The sequence below is a fragment of the Pinus tabuliformis genome, chromosome 5_1 (assembly GCF_031772625.1).
Source record: "Pinus tabuliformis cultivar Carrire ecotype Pingquan chromosome 5_1, CPIR1, whole genome shotgun sequence".
NCBI lineage: Eukaryota > Viridiplantae > Streptophyta > Pinopsida > Pinales > Pinaceae > Pinus > Pinus tabuliformis.
Window position 1 is genome coordinate 527,383,042 of NC_142305.1, and position 25,601 is coordinate 527,408,642.

A 25,601-nucleotide genomic window follows, 5' to 3' on the forward strand; every position below is an offset into this window, starting at 1 on the left:
CCTTTGAAGAAGAAGGAAACTAAGAGCGAAAAAATAATTACAAATATACACAATGATCTCAAGAGCAGTTGAAACACACAACTTTTGTGATGTAACATGGATATACAAAATTTGAAATCCCAAATTTCTTATTTGCAATAGTAATTATGGAGGCACAAACATGAGGCAACACCACTTATGTCTATTGCAAATACACAACAATGGATGGAAAAACAACCTGAGGATAAAGTATAGCAACTTATTTAAATCCATATATCAAATGACATCAACAAAAGAATATCTAGAAAGGAAGGAAACTAAACACAAGGAGAAATATATGAAGAATGTGCAATCACAAGTCTCCATAGAAGGAAAGAGACACTCTTCTTCTAAAGAGGAGGGCTTGCTTAATCCTCCAAAGAATCCTAGAGTTTCATAATAGTAATTTTTAGTTGGTATATGTATATATATGTATATGTATATGTTGTTAAAGTGCATAATATACCATCATATTTTCCATTAACATGCATTTTTGAATAAATTACTAGTATTTACTGAGGTCTTACTTTTATGTCTACTTCATGGATTTTTTATCTAGTTGTGGTCTCACTAAGATCTAGTTAGTCTTTTATTTTTGGACAATGTAATAGACTTTTATAAGATAATAGCTTACAAAATTGAAAATCAGTGTTATGGAATGTACTAATTTTTATTTGAAATAAAAATTATGTCTTATCTCCATAGTAGTACAAATTTACTATATTCTTAGTGCATCATATGGAAAAATTTACCATAGGGTGCCTTAAAAGGAAATCTGGGGGTCGTTGGAGATAGAGGTGTATTTTTTAAACTAAAATGGTAAAAAAAAGTCATCTTATGCTTGGGGGATTGGCACTACCTCAATTAATCAAGTAGAGATGTGGGCTTCCACGAAAGGTCTCTCTATTATTCTCGAGCATGATTTTAAGTCTATTATTGTAGTGGGAGACTCCAATCTTGTTTTTTTTCCAAAGGAAAACTCAGTTTCAATTAATAATAAAATTGCATAAAGCTTACATGGGATATGAATTTAACAACATAAAAAATAATGTGTTGTGTAATAAGATTGTATATACCAACATCAGCAAGAATATAATCCACATGTTCTTATCTCACCGTACAAGATATCCTTCAAACATTGACAAAACTGTACAAAAATAATGCTTCAAGTCTGAAGAAATTATCAACTCTAGCTCCAACATTCCAAAGTATCAAGGAAAATAGATAATATATGTACGTAGTAAATAAAAATTATATAATTTGAATCAACCATATTGGACAAGAAATGAAGCATGGGTGTGCATTTTATTGAAGCAAGGCAATTTTGGCATGCTTGATAGAAATGAACGCCCAATGTTCATTACAAGGCCAAACTAAATGATTACACTTGGGGAGTATTATTTTACCCATAACAAACATTAATACAATTAAAATTTTCTAATTTTTCACATAAAAAGATTTTTTCTTAGATTTGGTGAAGATTTTCAATTTCTTGTATAATATAAATTAATGAACAAACTTTTCTTAGATTTAGCCTAATGGTTTGCATTTACATTGTTTTACATAAACGATATATGTAATTATATTTTTTAATAATTTCATATTTAATGTATTGTTATTCAATAGTCTCTTCATCCTAGTTTAGTATGATTCTAACTGATAAGCTGGCAACAACTCTAAACCATTATCAACCAATAAATGACTAGAACCATGCTAACTCGTATCCAGGTAATCCTAATTTTTTCTACTAATAATTCATACCAAATATTGAACACTTCAAGGATTTTACAATAGGCAATTTGTATTGACACAAATAATACTAAAGCATTTCAAATTTTGGGCCATAAAAATCATGATTTTGTAAACATGGATTACAAAAATTTTGAAAATTTAGAATTCTTTCTCATCAACATTATTTTTTGCAACAATGTCATCCAATGTGTCAATATCAATGTTCATATGTTATTTCAAGTATTTAATACTAAAATAATCCTCATTTTGACCTACATGATCTTCATCACCATTGAAATTTTACTATAGACCATCCATATTGTTACTAGATGTATTTGGATCATCATTTTCTATACCAACCATATCGTTGTCTTCTATAACATCATCTATCTCTGGATTGTTGTCGTTTTGTTCCTGAACACAACCATCTTCAACATCATCACACATTTCAATTTCTTCAATGTTATATGATTCCTCTCTCTCATTTTGTTGGCCATCATTGTTGTCCTCAGTATCCACTAATGCATTATTAAACACATACCTTAATCTTAGATCATATTGTATGACAAATATCCATTTCAGGTCCAAAATATCTTCATAGAAAAATATGTGCACATGAACGACATACATATATTAGACTTATGTTACAACAATTTTATTATATATTAAACACACACACAAACATATTCACAATAAAATAAGAATTAATAGATTAATGATCACTATCGCTTCTTGTTTGAGTTAAGGAAATACTTGCTCACATTGAATTGATAGAACATAAGGTCCCTTATCCTCTAGTAGGAACCTTAAAGAGTCTATATAAAATAATCCAATATGGGTATCACATCTTTGTGTCCTCTCAAATGATTCATACCATATACACATAAAAATACAACATTTAAAAGAGTGGTAATCTAAGTCAATAATTTCTTGGATTTTCCCAACATATTGTAGATTCCATTCAATAATATTCTTATATTTTTAGCTTGATTGAATGGTTTTCTTGAACTAAACCATTATTACACAATAAAAGGATCATCTCTTTACATCTACACTTTCTACATGATAAATTCAACCATATGCTCACATTGTAGTATATTTCCTTGCCTATGAAAAACCCTTTATTTCAGTGAAAACAAATATAATGATGAATATAAAAATAGTTAATAGTTTCAAAACTGTAAGGAAATAACATTTTGTAAAATTCCAATTGTACCTCTCTTGCACATCGTCTACATATGTTGATTTCATCTTCTTATTTTTTTGAATGTATACATGGATCTTCTATTTGATTTTGAATTTGTTTAGTAACCCATTGTAGTTTGCAATCTTTGCCGCATTCCTCATGTAGATTAGTGGGAAGTGTATTGTTATTCCTTTTGTTTGATCTCTTAAACTGTCTCCTTTCTTCTAACACTTCTTCTCTCTTTTTATCATATAAAGCAATCCATTTGTTCATAAAGTCGATGTGGTATAAAATTAACTTGTTTTGTATATCCATTTTGTCTACACCTATTTCATGTCAACATGTTTATTTCAAACTCAAAGTTTCATGTTGTTAATTAGCAAATAAATTACAGAGTAAATTAATGATTACAGGGAGAACATCCACAAATATCATGAATTTACTTTCTAATTTCTAGTTAAACACCATTAGATTTTGGTTTTTCTTTATCAATAATATCTCATGCTTGTTCTTCAACCCAGGCATGGTCGATATTCAAAATACTTACCAAGAAATTCAAATAGGAATAAAAATTCTTCATTCAATGCATACCCTTCAACCATGCAATCCTATAGATGTTCCTTTTGTTGGACATATTTTTTTAGAATCTTCATATACCTCTCAAAGAAAAACATCCACCTCATTAATACAATACCCGCCCATTCAATCTCATTGACTAGGTGTATAAGTAAATGGACTTGTAGGTCCATGAAACTTGTAGCGAGATCCTTCTAGAATACACACACAATTTCTATAATTGCCTTCTTCCATTTGTGCACTTCACATTCATGGATCTCCTCCGAGGTCACCCACCTAATATAAGAATAGAAAATTAGTATGAACCTTTAGTCAAAAATTAAAAAGGAATATAATATCACTATGTCTCTTACACATGAATATTTCATATCACATACCTTGCAAATCATGACAACTGAATGATGGCATTCCTCAAGTCAAAGTTAAGATGTGAATCCCCCCTAATGAACAATGGCATGATCTATTATCAAACAAATTCCTCAAAGGTCATTATTACTTTTTTTTCAAAAAAAAAAAAATCAAAATCTATTTTGTACTTAATCAATGTTACTGGTAAAAGCTAATTATTATAATACCTTCATGAAATTATGAAAATCATGTGTTTTAAATCCTATCACATGTCCATCAATTGTAAAATCTTTTTCCAATGATGACCTATAGTGGATAGGTGTCCTGATTATGTGGATGACTTTTATTATTTGCTATTTTCTTCAAACCCCATGGAGCTTCTACATATGTTTCATTTTCCACGTTTGGCCACAAGTGTCTTCTATCAAATGTGGTACCCAAAAGAGAAATATCTCTCCTTGAAGACAAGGTTTCAAGTTCTCTCTACCTGATATATTTTGAAATATAGAATCTAGGATATTTTTGAAGATGTTCTTAGCATCTAATAGGTGAGCTATTAATATATCCTTCGAGTAAGGAAACTCATACAATATGTATTTCCTTTTGATTCCTTCTGGCATATTAAATATAACTTGTTCTGGTTCTTCAATTAAATAACCCCAATCAAAATAATCCTCCCAACCTTTCGATTCAACATCTTCATACTTTTTAATCTGATAACCTAACCCATAATGATGGGAGGGCCTCTATTTTCAACTTTTCCATGAAATTTATTCTTCTAGATATTTCTAAACTTATAAACTAGTGGTAGAAAAACCCTATTGTTTGCATAAATAAATTTATGTAGATCTCTAGAATAATTCCCTTGAAATTGTTTTGCATATCTTGGAAATGAAAGTATCCCCTCTGTTTGAAGCCATAAAATTCAATACGTAGTGTTAATAACATCAAAAAAATCGTATAAATGTAAGTATGAAAGCTGGGATGAAAACAAATTATGAGTGTAAATACATGGATATTTTGTCGTACTAGAAAAAACACCAAGTCTTGGGAAATCATGAATAGTCCAACATAGCACACCATGGAACATGAACAACCTATTTGATGGAGGATGTGATATTCCATATATTTGTATGCCTTTCCATATCATTTGAATCTCATCAATAAAAGGCACAATATAAATATCCATTTTCTTTACTTGATGTTTTAATAGAAAAATGGGAGTCAACATAAGGTGCTCCATTATAACACTCACTCATGGGGGAATATTGTATACTATCAATCTAACTAGCCAACCACTATAGTTTGAACTCAGTAAAGAGAATTCACACACTCCATTAATTACAAGACCATACCTAATAATATGGAGCTTTTCTATGAATTTTCTTGGCCATTTTTCCTCCATGTGTTTCGTTGCTTTAGAGTCGACTATAATTTTCATGCATCCATATTTACTCCTATTGTTTGCATACCATTCCATCAATTGTGCAAGTGAATTGTAGTTAAGAATTCATTGAAGTCCAAGTATAATTGGCACGTGACGTGAAAATTTCTTTGGAACTGTAGTTCCTTTTACATCTATATGATATATTTTCTATTTGGATACAAGACATTCTACCATGTATTAATATTCATCTATGTATAAAATGCAATCATTTTTACATGAATTAATTTTCTTACATTTAATCCCCAACTCAACCAACAAATGTCGTGCTTCTATGCAAGTTGATGGCAACACATTCTGTTTGGGGAACATTTTAGTTTTTAGTGTATTATAAGATTTCCTAAGATTAAATCAAATGAATGTTTGACTTATGATGAACGTGTTTAATATCTTAATATATACTAGGAATATTTATATACAATATATGGCTTTAAAATACCCTTAAATAAATATAAACATAATTGGTTAATGTTTACGAATTATGTAGATCAATTGACAATGTGTTGAAGGCTCAAAATTCTCTGCCTACAACACTATAAGGGAGCTTAAAGAAGCTCATTTTCCATCTGGAATGATGTTTTCAACTAGTTTAACTAGGTCCAATTACATTTCCTTATTTTTATCATTTAATATTTGCCTTTAGTTACCAATAGGCAGGAACATTGATCAATTGTTCTTGGTGATCAGGAAAGAGAATGACCCTAAAGTTGTTTTAACAACACAGCCAAACCACTCTATAGTTTTTCCTCTTAAAAAGAGGACTTCTAGAATGAAAAAGGTATGATAACACATCCAAGGTCTAATATAAGTTGCAATGAATCTAACCCATCTAAATTGATGGAAAGGAAAATCCTTCTCTCAATGGAGAGCCAATTAACTTAACGGGGAAAAGAAGCTTTAAAGAATTGGAATTAAGATGGAGGAATTAGATCAAGGAGATAACTAACAAGATCTGATTCCTTGTTTAAAGAAAAACTAACAATCAAACACTTTGTAAATAGTTTCATAAGTGCCTATAGAAAATATATCCAATAACTTAGTTATCATATGCATAAGAACTAAAAATATTCATGATGAATTACTAAATTAGCTCGAATAAGACATCATGTATGCAAACAAACAATTATTATCCTAAAGCGTAAGATAGCTTACTGATCTAATATTATAACTATTTGTTCGTATGCAAACTTCAGTTTTCATATTAAATCTAAAATTAAGATTGTATAATAGTCTAAGAATACTTTTAAATGAATTAATGCTCATGATTCAACAATAGTGCATGAATCTGATTATTAACTCATACATGTGAAATATAAATTGAAAAACTTAAATAAGAATTCATTTCAATTAAATTATGTAAACAATAGTGACAAATATCGTTGGCTGAAATAAACCTTTATTAATAAATGAAATCAAATTACAGATCCTCATAGTACAGTAGTAGTGCACAATCCTATGAGCTTGCATTCAATCTCTACATACAAAAATGGTCCCCTCCTTACAACAATAGTACATAATAAAAAAGAGTTTCTCTAAAACTAGATGAAAACATAGCAATATCAAGCCTTCACCCCCCATGATTCCTCTCACCTAAAACTATAAATCCTCATTACAATAGTGCTTTTAGGAATTTCAAAATTGCAGAGCAGAGAATCCCCTAATACATTCTACAATCTGCTATTTATAATTTTTACAAAAGGAATTCTTCTCTTGCTAGAGCATTCTCGTTGATTGAAATCTTCTTTTCCTCATCTCTTCAACTATTTTCCTACAAAAAACCAATCAAAATTAAATTAATAATGCAAAATAAAATTAAAATACCAAATATGGAATTAAAGTATATCCAATCAAACTTAATTAAATAATTAAATAAGAATAAATATTATCTTTCTATTGATGTCTATGAAGATCTAATTGGTCAGGGAGAACATATACGAATGGATCTGTACTCAATAGAAGCCGTGAGAAAATGAAAATGTAGAAAATTAAACTCAGAAAATTAGTTTTGTTTAAAAAATTCGAAGCTTGATCTTTTGCTGAATTTTAGACCCATAAATGATCAAATATGGTAATGAAACCACTTTATAAATATTCTCCATGATATTATATATCCAATGAGCCATCCTTGGCCTCATTTGACCAAGTAAAACTCAACTTATGAGCTTCTAAAGTTGAAGAATAAAAACTGTCAGAATTCTCGAAAATTTGTTGCGTGGGCTAAAAATGGACTTTTAAAAATTTAAATTAAATCTTAAATTGAATTATAATTATTAATTAATGAATACTAATTTAATTGTAATTAAATTATTGAACTTATTTAATTACAAACTAATTATAAACATAATTGAATTAATTAAAAAAATGACTTAAAATTTAATTAAAATATAAATATGTTAGATCTGAGACTTTTTTGATCCATAATGTAGATAAATGTATTTCAAATTAATCACATTTTCAAGATTGGGTCGACGTTTCGAACCAACTAATGTGGTTCATCCTCAAGACAAGGTGGAAAAAATCATACAATCTTCATGAATAAATAGTAGGGATGCATCATTGTCCAGGGTTAAAACTAGTTGTTGAAAACTAGCCGTTGGGGACTAGCTGTTGAGAACTAGCTGTTGGATATTAGGTAGCTAGAGATCCTAAAAAGTGGGAATACTTAATATTTATTAGTTATAAATTCTATTTAATTTCTATTTAATAAAATATAATAAATCTAGTTATAAAATTGGTTTACCAATATTAATATTATAGTTAGGAAAAATTAATAAGGGTAATAAGAATAAGCTTTAAATAAAAATAGTTGTTAGGATATAATATTAAATCATAATAAATTATAAGAAACATAGTTATATAACTAAACTGAAAAGGTTTTAAAGAGGTTAAGATTACTCATAAAATAAATAAAAGGGTTTAGAAAAATATCAAATACTAATAAAAATTTTAAAGAGAGGGGAAAGGATATAAAAAAAAAAATAGTTAAGGAAAACAAAAGGAGCACAATATAAGTAAAAAAAATATAAGGAATTAAGAAGTAAGAGAACTAATAAAGATAACCAATCGAGAGATGAAAAGAGGGGAGAGGAAGGAATAATAAAAAAGGAAGAAGGGGGGAGGAGACAGGAGAATCATAAGGAGAGGGCCGGAATCCATCTCTTGCTAAGCTTCCAACCATCATCTTCGTTGAGATTTCTAGCATCCCTCTCAATCTCGATGGCCTCCCAAAGTTTCCTAGGTGGACAATGATGCATCCCTACTATTTATCCATGAAGATTGTATGATTTTTTCCACCTTGTCCTGAGGATGAACCACATTAGTTGATTTGAAACGTCGACCCAATCCTAAAAATGTGATTAATCCAAAAGAAATTTATCTAAAATATAAATATATTATATTAATATTATAATTATAATAATTAAATTATAATTATAATATAATATATTATAATAAAAATATCATATAATATATATTTTAAAACTTTAAAACAAAACCATCTGAATCAAAACTAAGACAAAAATCTTTTACGTGCCATAAGTGTGAGAATTATGGAGGAGGGAGGAGAGGAATGAGCAAGGTGGAGTGATAAGTTGTGGAGAGGATGTGGTAGGGTGACTTGAACGGGAGGATGGAGTGGGAGTTATAAGGAGGTCAACCAAAACCATATGTTAAACAAAAATAGTCACTCGCATAAAAATAAAATCGTGAATCATGAATTTTAAAAGGGGTGCATAAATATTTTTTGATATGCGATATCGCATGTTTTATATCACATCACATTTTTATATCGAAATTTTTATTTTGACATTTTTTGAATTGGGGTTTTCGAAGGAAGGAGGTGATGTGGATTGGTACCCACGTGGAATAAAAAATTCTACAAATGAACTACAACCACTTTGAAATTTTAATATTTTGGGTTTGGTAATTTGTTTTAAAATAGGAAATTGGAATAAATTATCGAGATCCTGGAAGATATGTTTTTTAACTATTTTACAATTTGGCTAGGTCATTTGTAGGGCCGTCAATGAAAAAATAAAAATTAAAAAATTAAGTAAGAGTTAATATTTACAATGAAAGACTATTTTAACTGTAAAAATTAAAATAATATACATTTTTTTACATTTTTTAAACCCTAGCGACACAAATGATCAAAATTCAAATGAGTGCCATTTGCAAACCAGTTCACCAAATGAGGAAAAACAAGTATCGATGGAAATCTTGCTAAACGTTGAATTCAATGAAACAATCAAAATAGAATTCTGAAAAAATGGAAAAATTGTAGGACAATTAACTTAATGAAAATCATAAAAGGTGTTTTAGCTAAAAATTAATAGAAAGGGTCACCATTATTTGAAGTAAATGAGTAAAAAATGGGGGGTGTTGGGTTTCCCTACAACAATGACGACACACGAGAAGAACCCAGAATCTATGATTGAAGATAATGAACCTTAATTTATCCAAAGGTTAAAAATAATGGATATCATGAAATTGCCTAACAGTAAAACACTTCCATAGGTCCCACATAAAATAGATTAAGAAATATGAGTTTTAAATATAAGTACTCAAAGGAGATTCGAGTAAAAGTCATGAATCCAATTTTGGGAAAAGAATATTTTCTAATTACCTCGTATGAAAAATAGAAGAAGGTATAGGCAAGAGTTTTTGATAAAGCATATATCCATTTTTATGAATGGTCTCTGACATTTCTTCGCTACCAGCGAGCCTGAAAAGTACCACGATGAAGTTGTCTTTTATTCCATACAATCTTAGTCTCGCTTCCAACGAGCATCCATAGCCCCAACGAGTTTACTTGTATTTCCCATGTTTTCTCTTTCATCACCATTTTGATAAGCGCATTTGCAAGCTTTTAGTTTATGATGTACTTGAGTGAAGGAGGTGGGATCGTAATAAAGATTTATGTTTAATGGACCTAGTAGCTTCATAGTGTTGAATCCAAGTTCTTTCCCCGTGACTATCAATAAGATGCCTTATAAAGTGGAGTGGTGAGCGGGATCCATTGAGTTAAACTCAAATCAGTCCTTTCCTTGAAAAGGTAAACTATATTACTTAGTAAGGATGTGTGTTCCTCCATGAAAAGTATTTAAGGCAAGAGGGATTTATGGTTCCATAAGAATATGCATTTAATGATAAATGAAATTCTCTAAAATATAGAGCGTTGAAATATTTCCCATGTATGCCAACCACTGTTGGGTGAGGAAACAGTCTCTCACATAAATCATCATGGACTCACAAAAATCAAATAAAAAACCAAAATAAAAAGAACTTCAAAAAGAAATCAACGAATTTCAAAAATGTAAAAATGATGAACATAAAAGTTGAAAGAAAAACCTAAAAGACAAATTTAAAAGATAAACCCCAACAAGACCGCTTGTACAAATTTCTCAACAAAATACGTAGAAGAAGATAATAATGTGAACTTTTCTTCTTATGCTGAGATTGAGATAAATTTTATATTGTAGAGTTATATGTGTTTAGGCTTTCGATAGCAGTGACAATAAAATTAAGCCCAAACAAAAAAGTTTGTGACACCTGTAAGTTTTCTTGTTTTAAAGCAAAAAACCTGCAAAAAGCATCTTAACCATTTTCTAATAAAAGAAATTCTTAAGGAAATAGGCAAAGGGTTAAGAAACTTCACAGTTTAGCTGCTTAGATGAGAATCATTGTTGTTTTTTCTTAACTTGAAAGAAAACCAGAAAAAGGATAATTCACTTAAAATCTAATCTAGTGGAGGCATGAGAAGTTTTTTGAAGAGCTGCAAAACAAAGTCTTAAGATCAACAAAAAACTTAAAACAAAACTGAAACTAAAAGTAAAGAAATCAAAATGAATGGAAGTGGGCATATGAAACTTACCATTGGAGAATTGCATTTAATCTTACATGAGAGATATCATTTTCTCCAATACAAGGTAACTTCTTCCTTTAAAATTAAAATCATGAAGAAGTTGAACAGACTAAAATATCACTGTCCCAAAATCGTCATTTATTAAATCTAACTAAGGCAAGTATTAATCTAGAAGAAAACAATGTTTCATGTTCAAGGAATCAGAAATAAACTAAATTCATAAGAGATGAGAATAAATATATGCTTCTTAATGAATTGCAGTGCTGATTGTTCTCTTTGATTTTCCATTCCGAATTTATATCGGTCCCAAAATATTTAAATTGATTCAAAATCCCAAAATAATGTAACAATTGTGTATATAAAAAGGATTTGAATTTTTATATGATAAATATGGAGTGATATATGCAAAATTTAAATAAAAGAAAATAAAAAATGAATTAACCATTCTCCATTAACTTTCCTTGTTCCAAATTCCTTATTAGCGAAGCAGATTGCCCAAAAGGGTTAAATAGACCCATGTGCATACACTATGAAGAATCTATATCTCTAGGTCTAGACATATGAGCATATCGAAAGAAAAAAATCGATGAAATCCTATGGTTGTATTTTTGAAACATACAATCTTCTCACTTTTCGATAGGATTTTGAATGTAACAGTTAAATAATATAAGCGGGAAGAGATATCACAGGTATTTTATCACATATTTGATATTGGGTGTGCAAAAGGGTAGCGGCCGATTGAGAGTCGCGATATAAAAGTTATTATATGGATAGAGGGAAGTGTATCGGAGATCAGAGGATTAGGAATATCGGAGATCGATGATTGGAGTATGGGAATGAGTATGGGGTGTAACATTGTTGATACACTGATGTGCAATCTGGAACATACCCGATAGCTTTATTTTGCAGATTTAATTTCATATCATATTCGAGACATCAGAACATTTAAATATGTGCCCCAACCAAATTATTGATTTATGAATGGACGTGATCTCTTTTAAAATTGGATTTAAATTTAATATCTGGTCCGGAGGTTGTATGGACATTGCAATACTGGAAAAGTCATCTATCGGAGATATGTGTATATCACAATGTTTTGATTGATTCTTATATAAAATTTTCTGATATTTGGAAGCTCCGATAAGTCTACATGACAATATTATGGGGCCAACAACTTCTAAATTATTTAACTCAAAAGAAAGCGACCAACTTTAACTTTACCTTTTAATAAAAAAATCCCCTTTTAAAAAAAAATAAACTAACCATCGGTAGTATTCGATCAGACAAATATGTTATCATAACTTTCTTATGAGGAGAGTTCTGATATTGTTCGGATCCGATATGAATTTTTCAATAATGAATTAAACGTCTACCAGGGGCTCTAATGAATATGAGAAAATTAAAGAATCCTCAAATTTTGTCAAAATAGCAAATACTTCCCTGAACATATTGCATACTTAGAAATGGTTGCCTGCTTGCTTCAAGTATCCAAAATCAAGCCAATGAAGACCTGCAAAAATAAACAGAACATAAATAGGAAATAAATTATGAAAAATAAAATCAAACAATAGATGAAGGTGAACTTGTTAATGCATACCTGGAAGAATTTTTATTGCAAATTTACCTTATGAATCTTCAAGTTCTCTCATGTATTTTTCAAAATTTGCATATGTTCAACATCATCTACTTATTCAATCTAAAAATGCTAAGTAATGAATTTTAAAATTGCATCCACATGAAATTTACATCGGAGGACAAGACTGGTGAAAATCAACTCTTCATAAGTACTCACGAATCAAATATTTCCAAGCCATAGCATTTCTTTGGAATTTCTTCATACATGATTTTAAAACATTTTTTGTCAATGTGAGAGAGTTTTGCAAAAGGAAGACAATCAAGCAGTTCATAAGCTTTCGATATGTGTTAAGCCACTTTGTCAAAAAATGAAAAGGGATGCCGAGAAACACTTGGATTCATTAATTTCTTATTAAAAATATAAATAATGAAATAAATGTAAACATAAAAGGAATCTAATCTAATTTAATCTATCCCTAATTTCTAACTTTATGAAATGAAACATGACTAGGTATAGTCATACTTCTACTATGTACATTAATTGCTAATCTACTTTCAGAAAGAAACCTATTTACAATTACCTTCTCTTGAAATATCCCTTTCAACAGAATTTCAATTGGGTCATAGAAATATGCATGGATTTCTATTACTGATTGGGAGAGATTCAAAAGAGGGGATAACAAACCAAATTGTGAAAATATTAATTTAGATATAATGACCTGCATGTAAGTTTTATGCACATATGTTAAATTATTAACAATATTTTGTGAAGGGAAATTTTCCAAATGTCTTTCAAATGGGTCAATAAAGTATGGATGGAAGTTTGGTAAATTCAACAAAAGATCATTAATTCAATTACCTTGTTGGTCATATTGTGAAAATACACTCTCTTGTTGGCACTTCTTTTGAGAAGAGATAAGAAATTGATAAGAGATGAACATCAATTGGAATTCGGAGAGTAATAACTTTTCATGATTATGTTTTGAAACCTTATATTCCCATTTAGGTAGTGTATCAACTGAGTGATCAATACTGAGCTACACAATATGCTAATGCAAAGTATCTAAAAAAAAAAAATGAAAATAGAAAACAAATATGAAATTAAATAAAATAAGTGAAGGAAAATAAATCAAATCAAATCACTATTACTACAACTAGTGTTGTGGCACAATTGGGACTGATTTGAAATGATTTCCTCTTCACAAGAATTAGCCAGAATTATGTAATTAGAATGATTGCTAACACCAACTTGTGAATTAGAGGGAAGATCATGATTATGAATACGAATGAGACCTTGATCATCATAAGAATCATAAATTGGGATTGATTCTTGAATTTTGAAATCCTGAACATAATTTTTTTCCTGAGAATGAGAATTAGTTGGAAAAATTTTAGAGTTAGATTTTTCTTTATTCGCACATGTGATTTAAGTTTTATCATGAGGATTCACTTGAGAAGAAGACAAATTAACATTCCCAATGGCAAAGTAATTATCACAAATGACTCCAAAACACTCTCTAAGATTCCCTTGAATCTCATCTAATGTATTAAAAAAAGAAGGAATATGAAGCACATGTTCATTAATTCCAGAAGAATGATCAATGATTGATTCTCTATCTTGATAAAAACTAATTGGAAATCCATTTATGCAAACATCTTTTTTTTTTGAAATAACATTAATGTCAAGAGGGAATAAATTGCTATTAACAAAAATATCAGGATAAAGGGGAAATGCGAGTTTGAATAAATGAATCAGAAATACTTTCTATTCGCATATTCAAGTGCATCTCATTGCAAATTTCAGAGTTATGATCATTCATTTCTCTATTAATGCTTCCTTGAAGAACATTTCTTGTCAGAGTTGAATTTCTCTTTTGCTCAAGATAATCAAACTTAGATATTTGTACATCATATCGCGTATTATTGAAAACTTTAATTTCTGCTTGTACTTGTTGATTTATAATCTGATTTTCTGAATCATAATGATTTTCTGATTTTAAGGCAGCGGATTTTTCATTATTATTGCTAGTCTCTTCTTGCATTTGATTATAAAATTCTTGCAAGCTTTATGATAATGGTTCATTAACATGATTATCATTAATACCATAAGAGGTGTGTACTAAATTTAAGAAATTATCATACATGGAAGAGGCCACTTCATCATGATTAATATGCACCTCTATACCAGAATTTTGGATAATATTACTAGGAATTGAAAGAGAGTCATCACAACTAGCAATTATTTCATATGAGATGAGAATGCAAGGAAGGGAACTAATATATTCAAACCAATCTATTAATTCAATGTCTGAAGCCTTATCTTCAATTTTAAATCTCAAACAATTTAAACGAAATATAATGGTAAAATCCAGGAAAGGTTCATTTTCAAACCTTCGTAAAACCTCAATTTCATCATGTACCTATTCATAGTCATATTCATCAAATTTATGAAGAAAAATTGTGATAAATTGATCCCAATTGTGAATAGAGGCAACTAAAAGAGTTTGACACCAGCTTCTGCCTTTTCCTGAGAATGTAAGAGTAAAATTTCTACTTAAAATACCTTCACCAATTGCTTGAAAACTAGAATTTGAAAAACTTTGAATAAATTGAAAGGCATGATTAAATGCAGAAATATTTCTCTTACCGTTAAACTTTACCTTTGACAAGTGTCTTATTATTTCTGGTAGAGTATTAGCAGATGCACGTTGGGAAATACAACTCCAAATGGGATGTTTGAGAGGATCCATTGAGATTGAAATAAAACTTTAAAATACAAAAAATTCCAATAGACAACAAGTCTTAGGTCCTCCTTCTAGCGCCAAAAATGTTGAAGGCTCGAAATTCTCTACCTACAACACTATAAGCGAGACCACCCAGTCTGAACCTTAATGCAACTACTTTTCCATTGGGAATGATGGTTCCAATTGGTTTAACAAGGTCTAATTACATTTTCCCTGTTGCTATCGATTTAATATGTGTCTTTAGTTACCAATAGGAAGGGACATCAAATTGATTCTTCTTGCTGATTAGGTAAGAGAATGACCCTTATCATGTTTTAACGGCACAACCAAACCACTCTAAAATTTTTCCTCTTAAAAAGAGGAATTCTAGAATGCAAAAGGTATGATAACACATGCAAGATCTAATCTAAGTTTCAATTAGTATAACCTATCTCGATTGAAGGAAAGGAAAATCCTTCTCTCAATCAAGAGACAATTATATTAATAGGGAAAATAAGCTTTAAAGAATTGGAATTAAGATGGAGGAATTAGAAAAAAGAGATAACTCACAAGATCTGATTCCTTGTTAACAAAAATACTAACAGTCAAACACTTAGTAAATAGTTACATAAGCGCCTATTGAAAATATATCCAATTCCTTATTTATCATATGCATAAGAACTAAAAATATTTATGATGAATTACTGAATTAGTTTGAATAAGACATCATGTATGCAAACAAACAATTATTATCCTAAATTGTAACATAGATTGCAAATCTAAGGTTATAAGTATTTGTTCCTATGAAAACTTCAGTTTATATATTATATCTAAAATTAGGCCCATAGAATAGTTTAAGAATACTTTTAAATGAATTAATGCTCATGATTCAGCAATAGCTCATGAATCTGATTATTAACTTAGACATTTGAAATATTAATTGAAATACTAAAATATAATTCATTTCAAAAAAATTCTGTAAACAATAGCGTCAAACATCATTAACTAAAATAAACCTTAATTAATAAATGAAATAAAATTACAAATCCTCATAGTACGACAATAGTGCACAATCCTATGGGCCTGCAATCTATCTCTACTTGTATAAATGGCCTCCATCTTACAGTAGTAGTACATAATAAAAAATATTTTCTCTACAAACAGAGGAAAACATAGCAATATCGAGCCTTCTTCCCCAAGGATTCCTCTCACCTACAACTCTAAATCATCATTACAATAGTGCTTTTAGGAATTCCAAAATTGCAGAGTAGAGGAGCCCCTAATACATTATACAATCTGCTATTTATAATTTTTACAAAAATAGTTCTCAATAAGAAAATTATTGAGGAGTAGATTTGCTCCACCAATTTTCTTTGGCCAAAAATATCATTCTTGTATTGATAGAGAATTCTCATTGATTGAAATGTTCTTCTCCTCATCTGTTGAACTGTTTTCTTGCAAAAAACCAATCAAAATTAAATTAATAATCCAAAATAAAATTAAATTACCAAATCTGGAATTAAAACATATCCAATCAAACTTAATTAAATAATTAAATGAGAATAAATGTGATATTTCTATTCACTCTAGTGAAGATTTAATTGGTCAGGGAGAACATAGCTGAATGGATTTGTACTCAGTAGAAGCCGCGAGCAAAATAAAATGCAGAAAATTAAACTCAAAAAATTAGTTTTGTTTAAAAAATTTGGAGCTTGATCTTTTGATGAATTGTAGACCCATTAAATGATCAAATCTAGTAATCAAAACACTTCATAAATATTCTCCATGGTTTTATCTATCCAATGAGACATACAAGGCCTTATTTGGCTAAGTAAAACTCAACTTATGCACTTCTAAAGTTGAAGAATAAAAACTCGCAGAATTCTAGAAAATTTGCTGCCTCCGCTAAACACTGAATTTTTTAATTTTTAATTTTTTTTAAAATTAAAATTAATCTTAAATTAAATTATAATTATCAATTAATTAATACTAATTCAATTGTAATTAAATTATTTAACTTAGTTAATTACAAACTAATTATAAACATAATTGAATTTATTCAAAAAATAATTTAAAATTTAATTAAAATATAAATATATTATATTAATATTATAATTATAATAATTAAATTATATTAATAATATAATATATTATAATAAAAATATAATGTAATATATATTTTAAAAATTTAAAACCAAGACATATGAATCAAAACCTTTTACGTGCCATAAGTTTGAGAGTTATGGAGGGAGGAGAAGAATGGGTGAGGAGGAGTGATAAGGTGTGGAGAGGATGAGGTAGGGTGATGTGATCGGGAGGATGGAACGGGAGTTATAACAAGGTTAACCAAAACCATATGTTAAACAAAAATAGTTGCTTTCATAAAAATAAAATCGTGAGTGCATAAATATTTTGCAATATGCAATATCACATTCCATTTTTATATCACAATTTTTATTTTAGAATTTTTTGAATTTGGATTTTGGATGGAAGGAGGGGGTGTGGAGCAGGGTCAATGTGGACATAAAAATTCTGCAAAATTAACTATAGCCACTTTGCAATTTTTAGATTTTGGGTCTAGCAATTTGTTTTAAAATAGGAAACTGGAATAAATTACTGAGATCCCAAAAAACACGTTTTTTAACTATTCAACAATTTGGTTGGGTCATTTTGTAGGATCGTTAGTGAAAAAATGAAAAACTAAAAAATTAATTACTAGTTAATATTTACAATGAAAGACTATTTTAATTTAAAAAATTAAAATAATATACATGTTTTTACATTTTTTAACCCTAGCGACACACATGATCAAACTTCAAAGGAGTGTCATCTACAAACTAGATGACAAAATGAGGCAAAACAAGTATCGATGGAAGGCATGCTAAAAGTTGAATTCAATGAAACAATCTAAATAGAAATATGAAAAAATGGCAAAATTGTAGGACAATTAACTTAATGAAAATCATAAAAGGTGTTTTAGTGTTATGAAACCAACTCACAAAAAGATAGAAAAGAAAGATAAGTGCCTTAGAATTCAACCTCTTCAAGGGGGCAACCTCCTTTACATTACACAAATGAATAATTCTTGGATGATACAAATGACAATACCTCCTTTCTATATATAGGAGTCTAAGGGGTATAATATAATCAGAGACGACATAATAATAATAATGTAAGGGCACAACAATAACAATAGTGGGCTTCTATGGGGCACAATAATAATAATATGGGGACTACATGGGCACAACAATATAATAAGGGGGTTGTACTAATAACAGTAAGGGGTTACACTAGTAGTATAGGAAGCTAGCATGCCCCTCTCCTTCAAAAAGTGTTGTCCTCAATGCTTGAGTAGTTCTGGATGATTCTGTATAAAATTCTCATCCTCCCATGTGGAATCTTCAGCAGGTGAGTTCTTCCACTCAATGAGATACTGTGAAATTGATTGATTTTGTAGCTGTCGATTTCTTGTTTCTGTGACTGCTTCAGGTTCCAATATGATTTTTCCTTCTTTGTCAAGGTCTGGGAATATTATTTGAACTGGGATCTTCTGCAACTTTTGAATGAGTGGCCACACTTCTTCGTCATTCTTTCATTCGTCCCTTGCTTCATTTATCCAATCTGTTTGGATAATAGAAATCGCACAAAACAGTGCTTCCACATCCTCATCCTTTCTTGAAAGTGCATATGCAACAAATTTTTGCTTCCCTTTTCTGTAGATGATTTCAAAGTCATAACCCAACATATTTGTGACCCTTTTTTTCTATTATTCTGAAGATAATCTTTTTTCTAAGAAGTATTTAAGACTATCATGATCCGTTTTTACCTTGAAGTGTCTTCTCATTAGGTAAGGTCGCCATTTCTTAAGTGCATGTAGTATTGTCAACATTTCCTTCTCATAATAACTTGCTTGAGGGACATTCGTTTGTATGGATGTAGACATAAAAATACCCTATCGCCTACATCAAAACTTCTTTCATTGCGATGTTGATCTCCATGTTGTTTCATTCGATTTTGTACCAAAGTGGCATTATCCTTTAAAAGTTGGAGAACTTGTTGTTGATGCTCAATGTGATATTTCATTGATTGAATCTTTTTCTTCTTGATATGTCCTTTTATCTTGAGAGTTTGAGTGGTAATTTATTCCAATGCATTACAAGATACGGTCAGATTCATTTCTTGATGCTCGATGTGATCTTTCATTTCTTGAACATTTTTCTTCTTAATATGTCCTTCTATATTGAGAGTTTGAGGAGTGGTAATTCTGACCAATGCATTACAAGATATCGTCGGATTCATTTCTTCTTTCTCGATGTGATCTTTCACTTCTTGAACCACTTTCTTCTTGATGTCCTCCTATCTTGAGAGTTTGAGTAGTGGTAATTCTTGCTAATGCTTTACAAGATATGGTCAGATTCATTTCTTCTTTCTTTGGGGTTGGTTCCTGGTGCATATCCTCTTCTTTTGATGTTTCTTGATCCTTTTCTTCCTCCTCTTCATAATCTATGTAAAATAATTTCTTCTCAGCACACTTATGACCTTTAATGTATTTCTTATCACAATTGTATCAAAGTCCTTTTGCTCTTTTTTCTTCCAATTGTTCTGGTCTCAACCTTATAGGTTGCGAAAGGCTAGGAGAAACAACACTTCCATATTTATAGTTGTGAGGGGTACACTTCCTTATTGCCATAATTTTGCTTTCCAATTTTCTTGCCAACCCAAATTCCTTCTCCAACGAATCATGTTCCCAAAGATGAACCTCATGTTGAATGTTATCCTTTAAAGTCCCTATGGAGACATCAATCCTCTTCTTCTCTAGAATATCATTTTCCCTTATATTCAATTTTTGAAAGTCCTCATTGTGCTCTTCCATTGAACACTTTTGTTTGAGATTTATAAATTGGCTAAGGAAGGTGTTTCTCTTTGTATCATCATAATGTGCTATCATTTTCTCCGTGAAAATTGACCATGTAACAAGTGGTTTACGAGAACAAAGCCTTTCATACCATAAAAATTGATCAGGTTCTAAATATGAAGATGCAATACATACCTTTTGTAACAGTTGTACTTCATTTAGTTCAAAATATTGGTCCATCTGTAGTATCCAATTTACTGGATCCTTGCCATCAAACTTCCTCATATAGCCTTTTCTTGATTTTAGGAGCTCGATCTTGAAATGACTGTAACTTTGTAATTTTGGATCTTCTAGTTCTAAAATCATGACCTGTAGTGGCCCTCTGCGTCCTCTTTCAAATTCCACCAGTCTTATTGAAATTGGATTCTACAAGAAAGAGTTATGCGCAATCTCCCAAGATGACCTCATTCTATATTATTTCAGAAGAGCAAACTTGTATGAAGTGTCACGTGTCACTGGTTCAACCTTCGGATCTAAAAAAGATATGTAGAAAACTACAGTTCGTCCTCTTTCTGAAACTTCTTACAAAATTTCAATATGATGCTCAGAGAGACAGTTATGATGATTTTACCCAGGTAACCTATTTAGGATGTAATTTGGGAGCCTGCAGAAACCCTAAATATCTTTGACTGTATCTCTGAAAATATAGCGAAACAAGATTTGAAATTTGGGCCGGAGATTCACCAAGCTTTCAGCTCATATGGGTTTTAATTTTCAAGTCTAAAACTTTATAGAAACAAATTATAGCGAAAATTCCACAATGACTTGTTTGAGATCGAATTATGGAGCTTGCAAAAACCCTAACTTCCTCAGATCATATCTCGAAAAATATAACGAGACAACATCTGAAATTCGGACCCAAGGTTAAGAATGATTTCATCTCAAATGGGTTTGTTTTTTAGCTTCTGAAACTTTGCAGAATCAAATTTATAGTGAAACTTCCATGATGACCTATTTGGAGCAGCGAAACCCTATAATCCAAAGCTTTGATACTAAATGTTATGAAACCAGCTCACAAAATGATAGAAAGGAAAGATAAAAGCCTTAGAATTCAGCCTCTTTGAGGGGGAAACCTCCTTTACATTACACAAATGAATAATTCTTGGATGATACAAATGAAAATACCTCCTTTCTATATATAGGAGTCTAAGGAGTATAATATAATCAGAGCCAACATAACAATAATAATGTAAGGGCACAACAATAACAATAGTGGGCTTCTATGGGGCACAATAATAAAAATATGGGGACTACATGGGAACAACAATATAATAAGAGGGTTTTACTAATAACAATAAGGGGTTACACTAGTAGTATAGGGCCCTAACATTTAGCCAAAAATTAATAGAAAGGGTCTCCATTATTTGAAGTAAATGGGTCAAAAATATCAATATTATCATATTATACCTTACACATATTATTGATTGTACATAATGAAAATTCTCAATTGCATGAATGGAGGGGGGTGTTGGGTTTCCCTACAACACAATCTAAAGTAAGAAACGTATTTCAACTCACTTTAGTAGTGTAGTGAATCCTTTCTCTAACCAACCAAATAGTGACTTGATTTCTAATAATATTAGTGTGCATCCAAGTTTTGAGGTTATACTTGCACCTAATCTAAACAAAAGTTTCTTAGCTTCTTGCTTGATTGCGTCTTTTAGGTTGTTATCACCAAGATTACATTAGTGGTAATCACCGTCGGTATCATCATTACTATCAACCATATGATCATTATAATCATCATTGTTTCCATTCGTAAAGAAACCTGAAATAATTTCATTCAATCCTTCCCTAGTGCATTTCATTTTCACTATCATCATCATCATTAAGGATATGTGTCATGTCATCAGTGTATGCTAATCTCATCATCTGTTCAATTTTCTTAGACAGCAGTGTTCTCTTCAATCGTTCTCTTTTCACCGTGGTATGGTTTAAAGGATGCTTTAGATCTTCCCGTCCAAATATTAATAACCTAGTTTGATTTTGGGTATTAGTAGATGTATCATAAATATCTTCTAGATATCAACAAATGCCAACATTATTTAATGTTAGGAAACAATTGGATAAATCATAAATGTATCGATTTCAAAGAAATATAATCAAATATATCTTAAGAATTAAAAATGTAAACTGTGTATATATATATATATATATATATATATATATATATATATCTCAATTGAATAATGGATCATAATTTTATAGACTGCAATTTTTATACAATAACTTAAAATAAAACAAAATTTTGACAACATAGTTTATAAAACGTTAGTCCAAACTCACTCATTATTCTTTGGTTTTCTTCCCTTAAGAACATCCTAAGGGAGACCTTATTCTTCGCTTTTCTTTCACATAGGAGTGCATTTAAAGAAGGGCTAATTAATCAATGACTCATACACAATGGTAAGGTCCATAATAGCCTCAACCATTATCAATCTATCAACCTCTCTTTCCATATCTCCATCTTTATCATTTATAACCTCAACAAATTGACAATTCGCTCTTACAGTAGGTTCCCTTTCTTTACTACTATTTATAAAACATGTAATATTTTTGTGTGTATGCATGTCCATTTATATACATAATATGACCTCTATTCATTTCTTTTCCACTTTCCAATTGGAGGCTATTTTTATACATATTCAAATTTAGACCATCTACTGACATGTTATGCTTATATTCTGCTAGCTTTCTCCATTCGGTACTGTAATATGACGTACCATAATTTGGCATTAATATCATGGTGGTTTGTTATGGATTTTTTTCTATCTTTAGATACAAATTGGAATTTTGGGAAAATAAAGAGGCTTATATTTACTCCATGAATATTGGAGGGTCTTATCATGTAGATGTATCACAAAAATTGAAACAACTCATTCACTCTAGGTAGTTGTTGATCACTGAGCCAACCACAATATAGCTGACGATCAAATGTATCTTTGTAAATTTATCTCAAAATCAATGGAAAGTCATCATCTCCATCACATTAATTCTCATAGGGTACGTATTCCACCTTCCCCTTATCTTTAAGAAAATTATACATCTTTAACTAGTTCTTGTTCTATTACTTGTTTTCATCAATTCCCCATCTTCCAAGTTGGTATATGTTTAAATAAATCAAAATCAATGTCGAGGATGGAAGTCAATGCTCCAAGAAATTTTAAACCAAGAATTTTATCCTACAAGTAATAATTAAGATAAAAAAATAATATTTAAATAATATAAAACAAATCTTAAAATAAGAATACATATTATTTATATCAAATTGGAAAAAATCTTACCACAATTCTTGTTGGATTCAAATCGATCATACGAGGCATAATACCCACTGGAATATAATCATCTATGTAATGCCTTTTTACATTCACTCATTTGAATTGTTTCTTTCCACAATATACATAACATCCACAAACAACAATTTTCTTAATTTATTGATCCCATGTACTATTGTCCTAACCAACCTCTTGTTCAAGGCAATCATTTGTTGTGTCTACAAGATCCATTGTCATATCCTCTTCTAGCCACTTTCCTCTACTCGATTTAACACTTTTAGGTCCACGTCCACATACATATATTTTTCTTTTGCTAGTTGAAGGATTAGGCTCTGCATTTTCTCTAATATCCATTTAAAATAATAAAAAACATGCATAATTTCTGTCAAGATCGAATAATACACCATCAATTTTAATAATATTGTGAAAAATGATGGACGTATCACAAAATTCCATTATACAATTTTTTCCTAAGTTAATTCAAAATTTGAGTACCTGATGTCCTACGTCATCCATTGTGTCCTCATTTGATTTGACATTATGTATTTCCATGGCCTCATATAGATCTTGTAATACACGACATAGTCAATAATGTTTACTATTTAGTACACCAATTATATCATTTCAATGAATAATCTATCCAACACAAAACTTCACTTTATCCATATATTTTAAATATTAATATCATGTTAATTTGGAGTTGATAAAAAATAATTTTATGACTCTCGGTATATACATCGAGCCAAAATTTCAACAAGAAATGTATCCAACATCCCTATCCCACATGGGCATCATAATTTTCAAACATTTCTCTTAATCATAGAATCACATTCAATCGCCATTCTTGTGCATTTTCAACCAATAAGTTTGACCGAAAAGGCCACATGGAAAAAAAAAATTACTTTCTCTCCTCTATGTTGTAGTATTTTTCAATTCATAAATACCTTCCACCTTTGGTTGAGGTTGCTTTGTCTTCTTACATGTATTGTATCTATATATTTTGTCATCCTATCTTCTTTGACCCACTTTCCTCTATACGATTTAGTAGCTCTATGCGATCGATGTCCTATGTCCATGGCATCCTTTGGATCATGTAATAGATAACAAAGACAATGATTTTTAGTACACAAATCATATTGGCAACAAATGAAGCCTTGGTGTGAATTTTAGTGAAGCAAGGAAATTTTAGCCTAGTTCATAAAAATACATGTCCAACCATAATTACAAGGCCAAATTGAATGATTTAGATTGGAGAGTACTTTCTTATTCATAATTAACATTAATTTTTCACATAGAAATTTCTATTGTGATAGAATATGCCAATTTGGATCAATTTCATAGGGTTAAAGCTAAGGTTTGTGTGCCTCAAATAAATGCACACTAGGACATATACTTAATTTACAGTGCAATAATGATCATTCAAACATAAATATAAGACCATTTTATGTAACATATCATAGTCATTTTCAAAAAGGAAATGTTGTACATTGAAATTTTAGTTTGTCGGAATAACAATTGATCATATCTTCTAATGATCATAGTCGGAACAAATATGCACTTTCAGTCCAAAACAATTACACTCATGGTAATGAAATTTGATGTTATGAAACCAGCTCACAAAAAGATAGAAAAGATAGATCAACACCTTAGAAATAAGCCTCTTCGAGGGGGCAACCTCCTTTACATTACACAAATGAACAATTCTTAGATGATTCAAATGACAAAACCTCTTTCCTATATATAGGATTCTACGGGGTCACAATATAACCAAGCTGACCTAACAATAATAATATAAAGCCACAAAAATAACAATAGATGGATTCTATGGGGCACAATAATAACAATATGGGGACAATAGGGGCACAATAATAACAATAAGGGATACAACGACAATAGTGATGGGGGGATCACTAATATTATACGGACCTAACATGCTCCTCTCCTTCA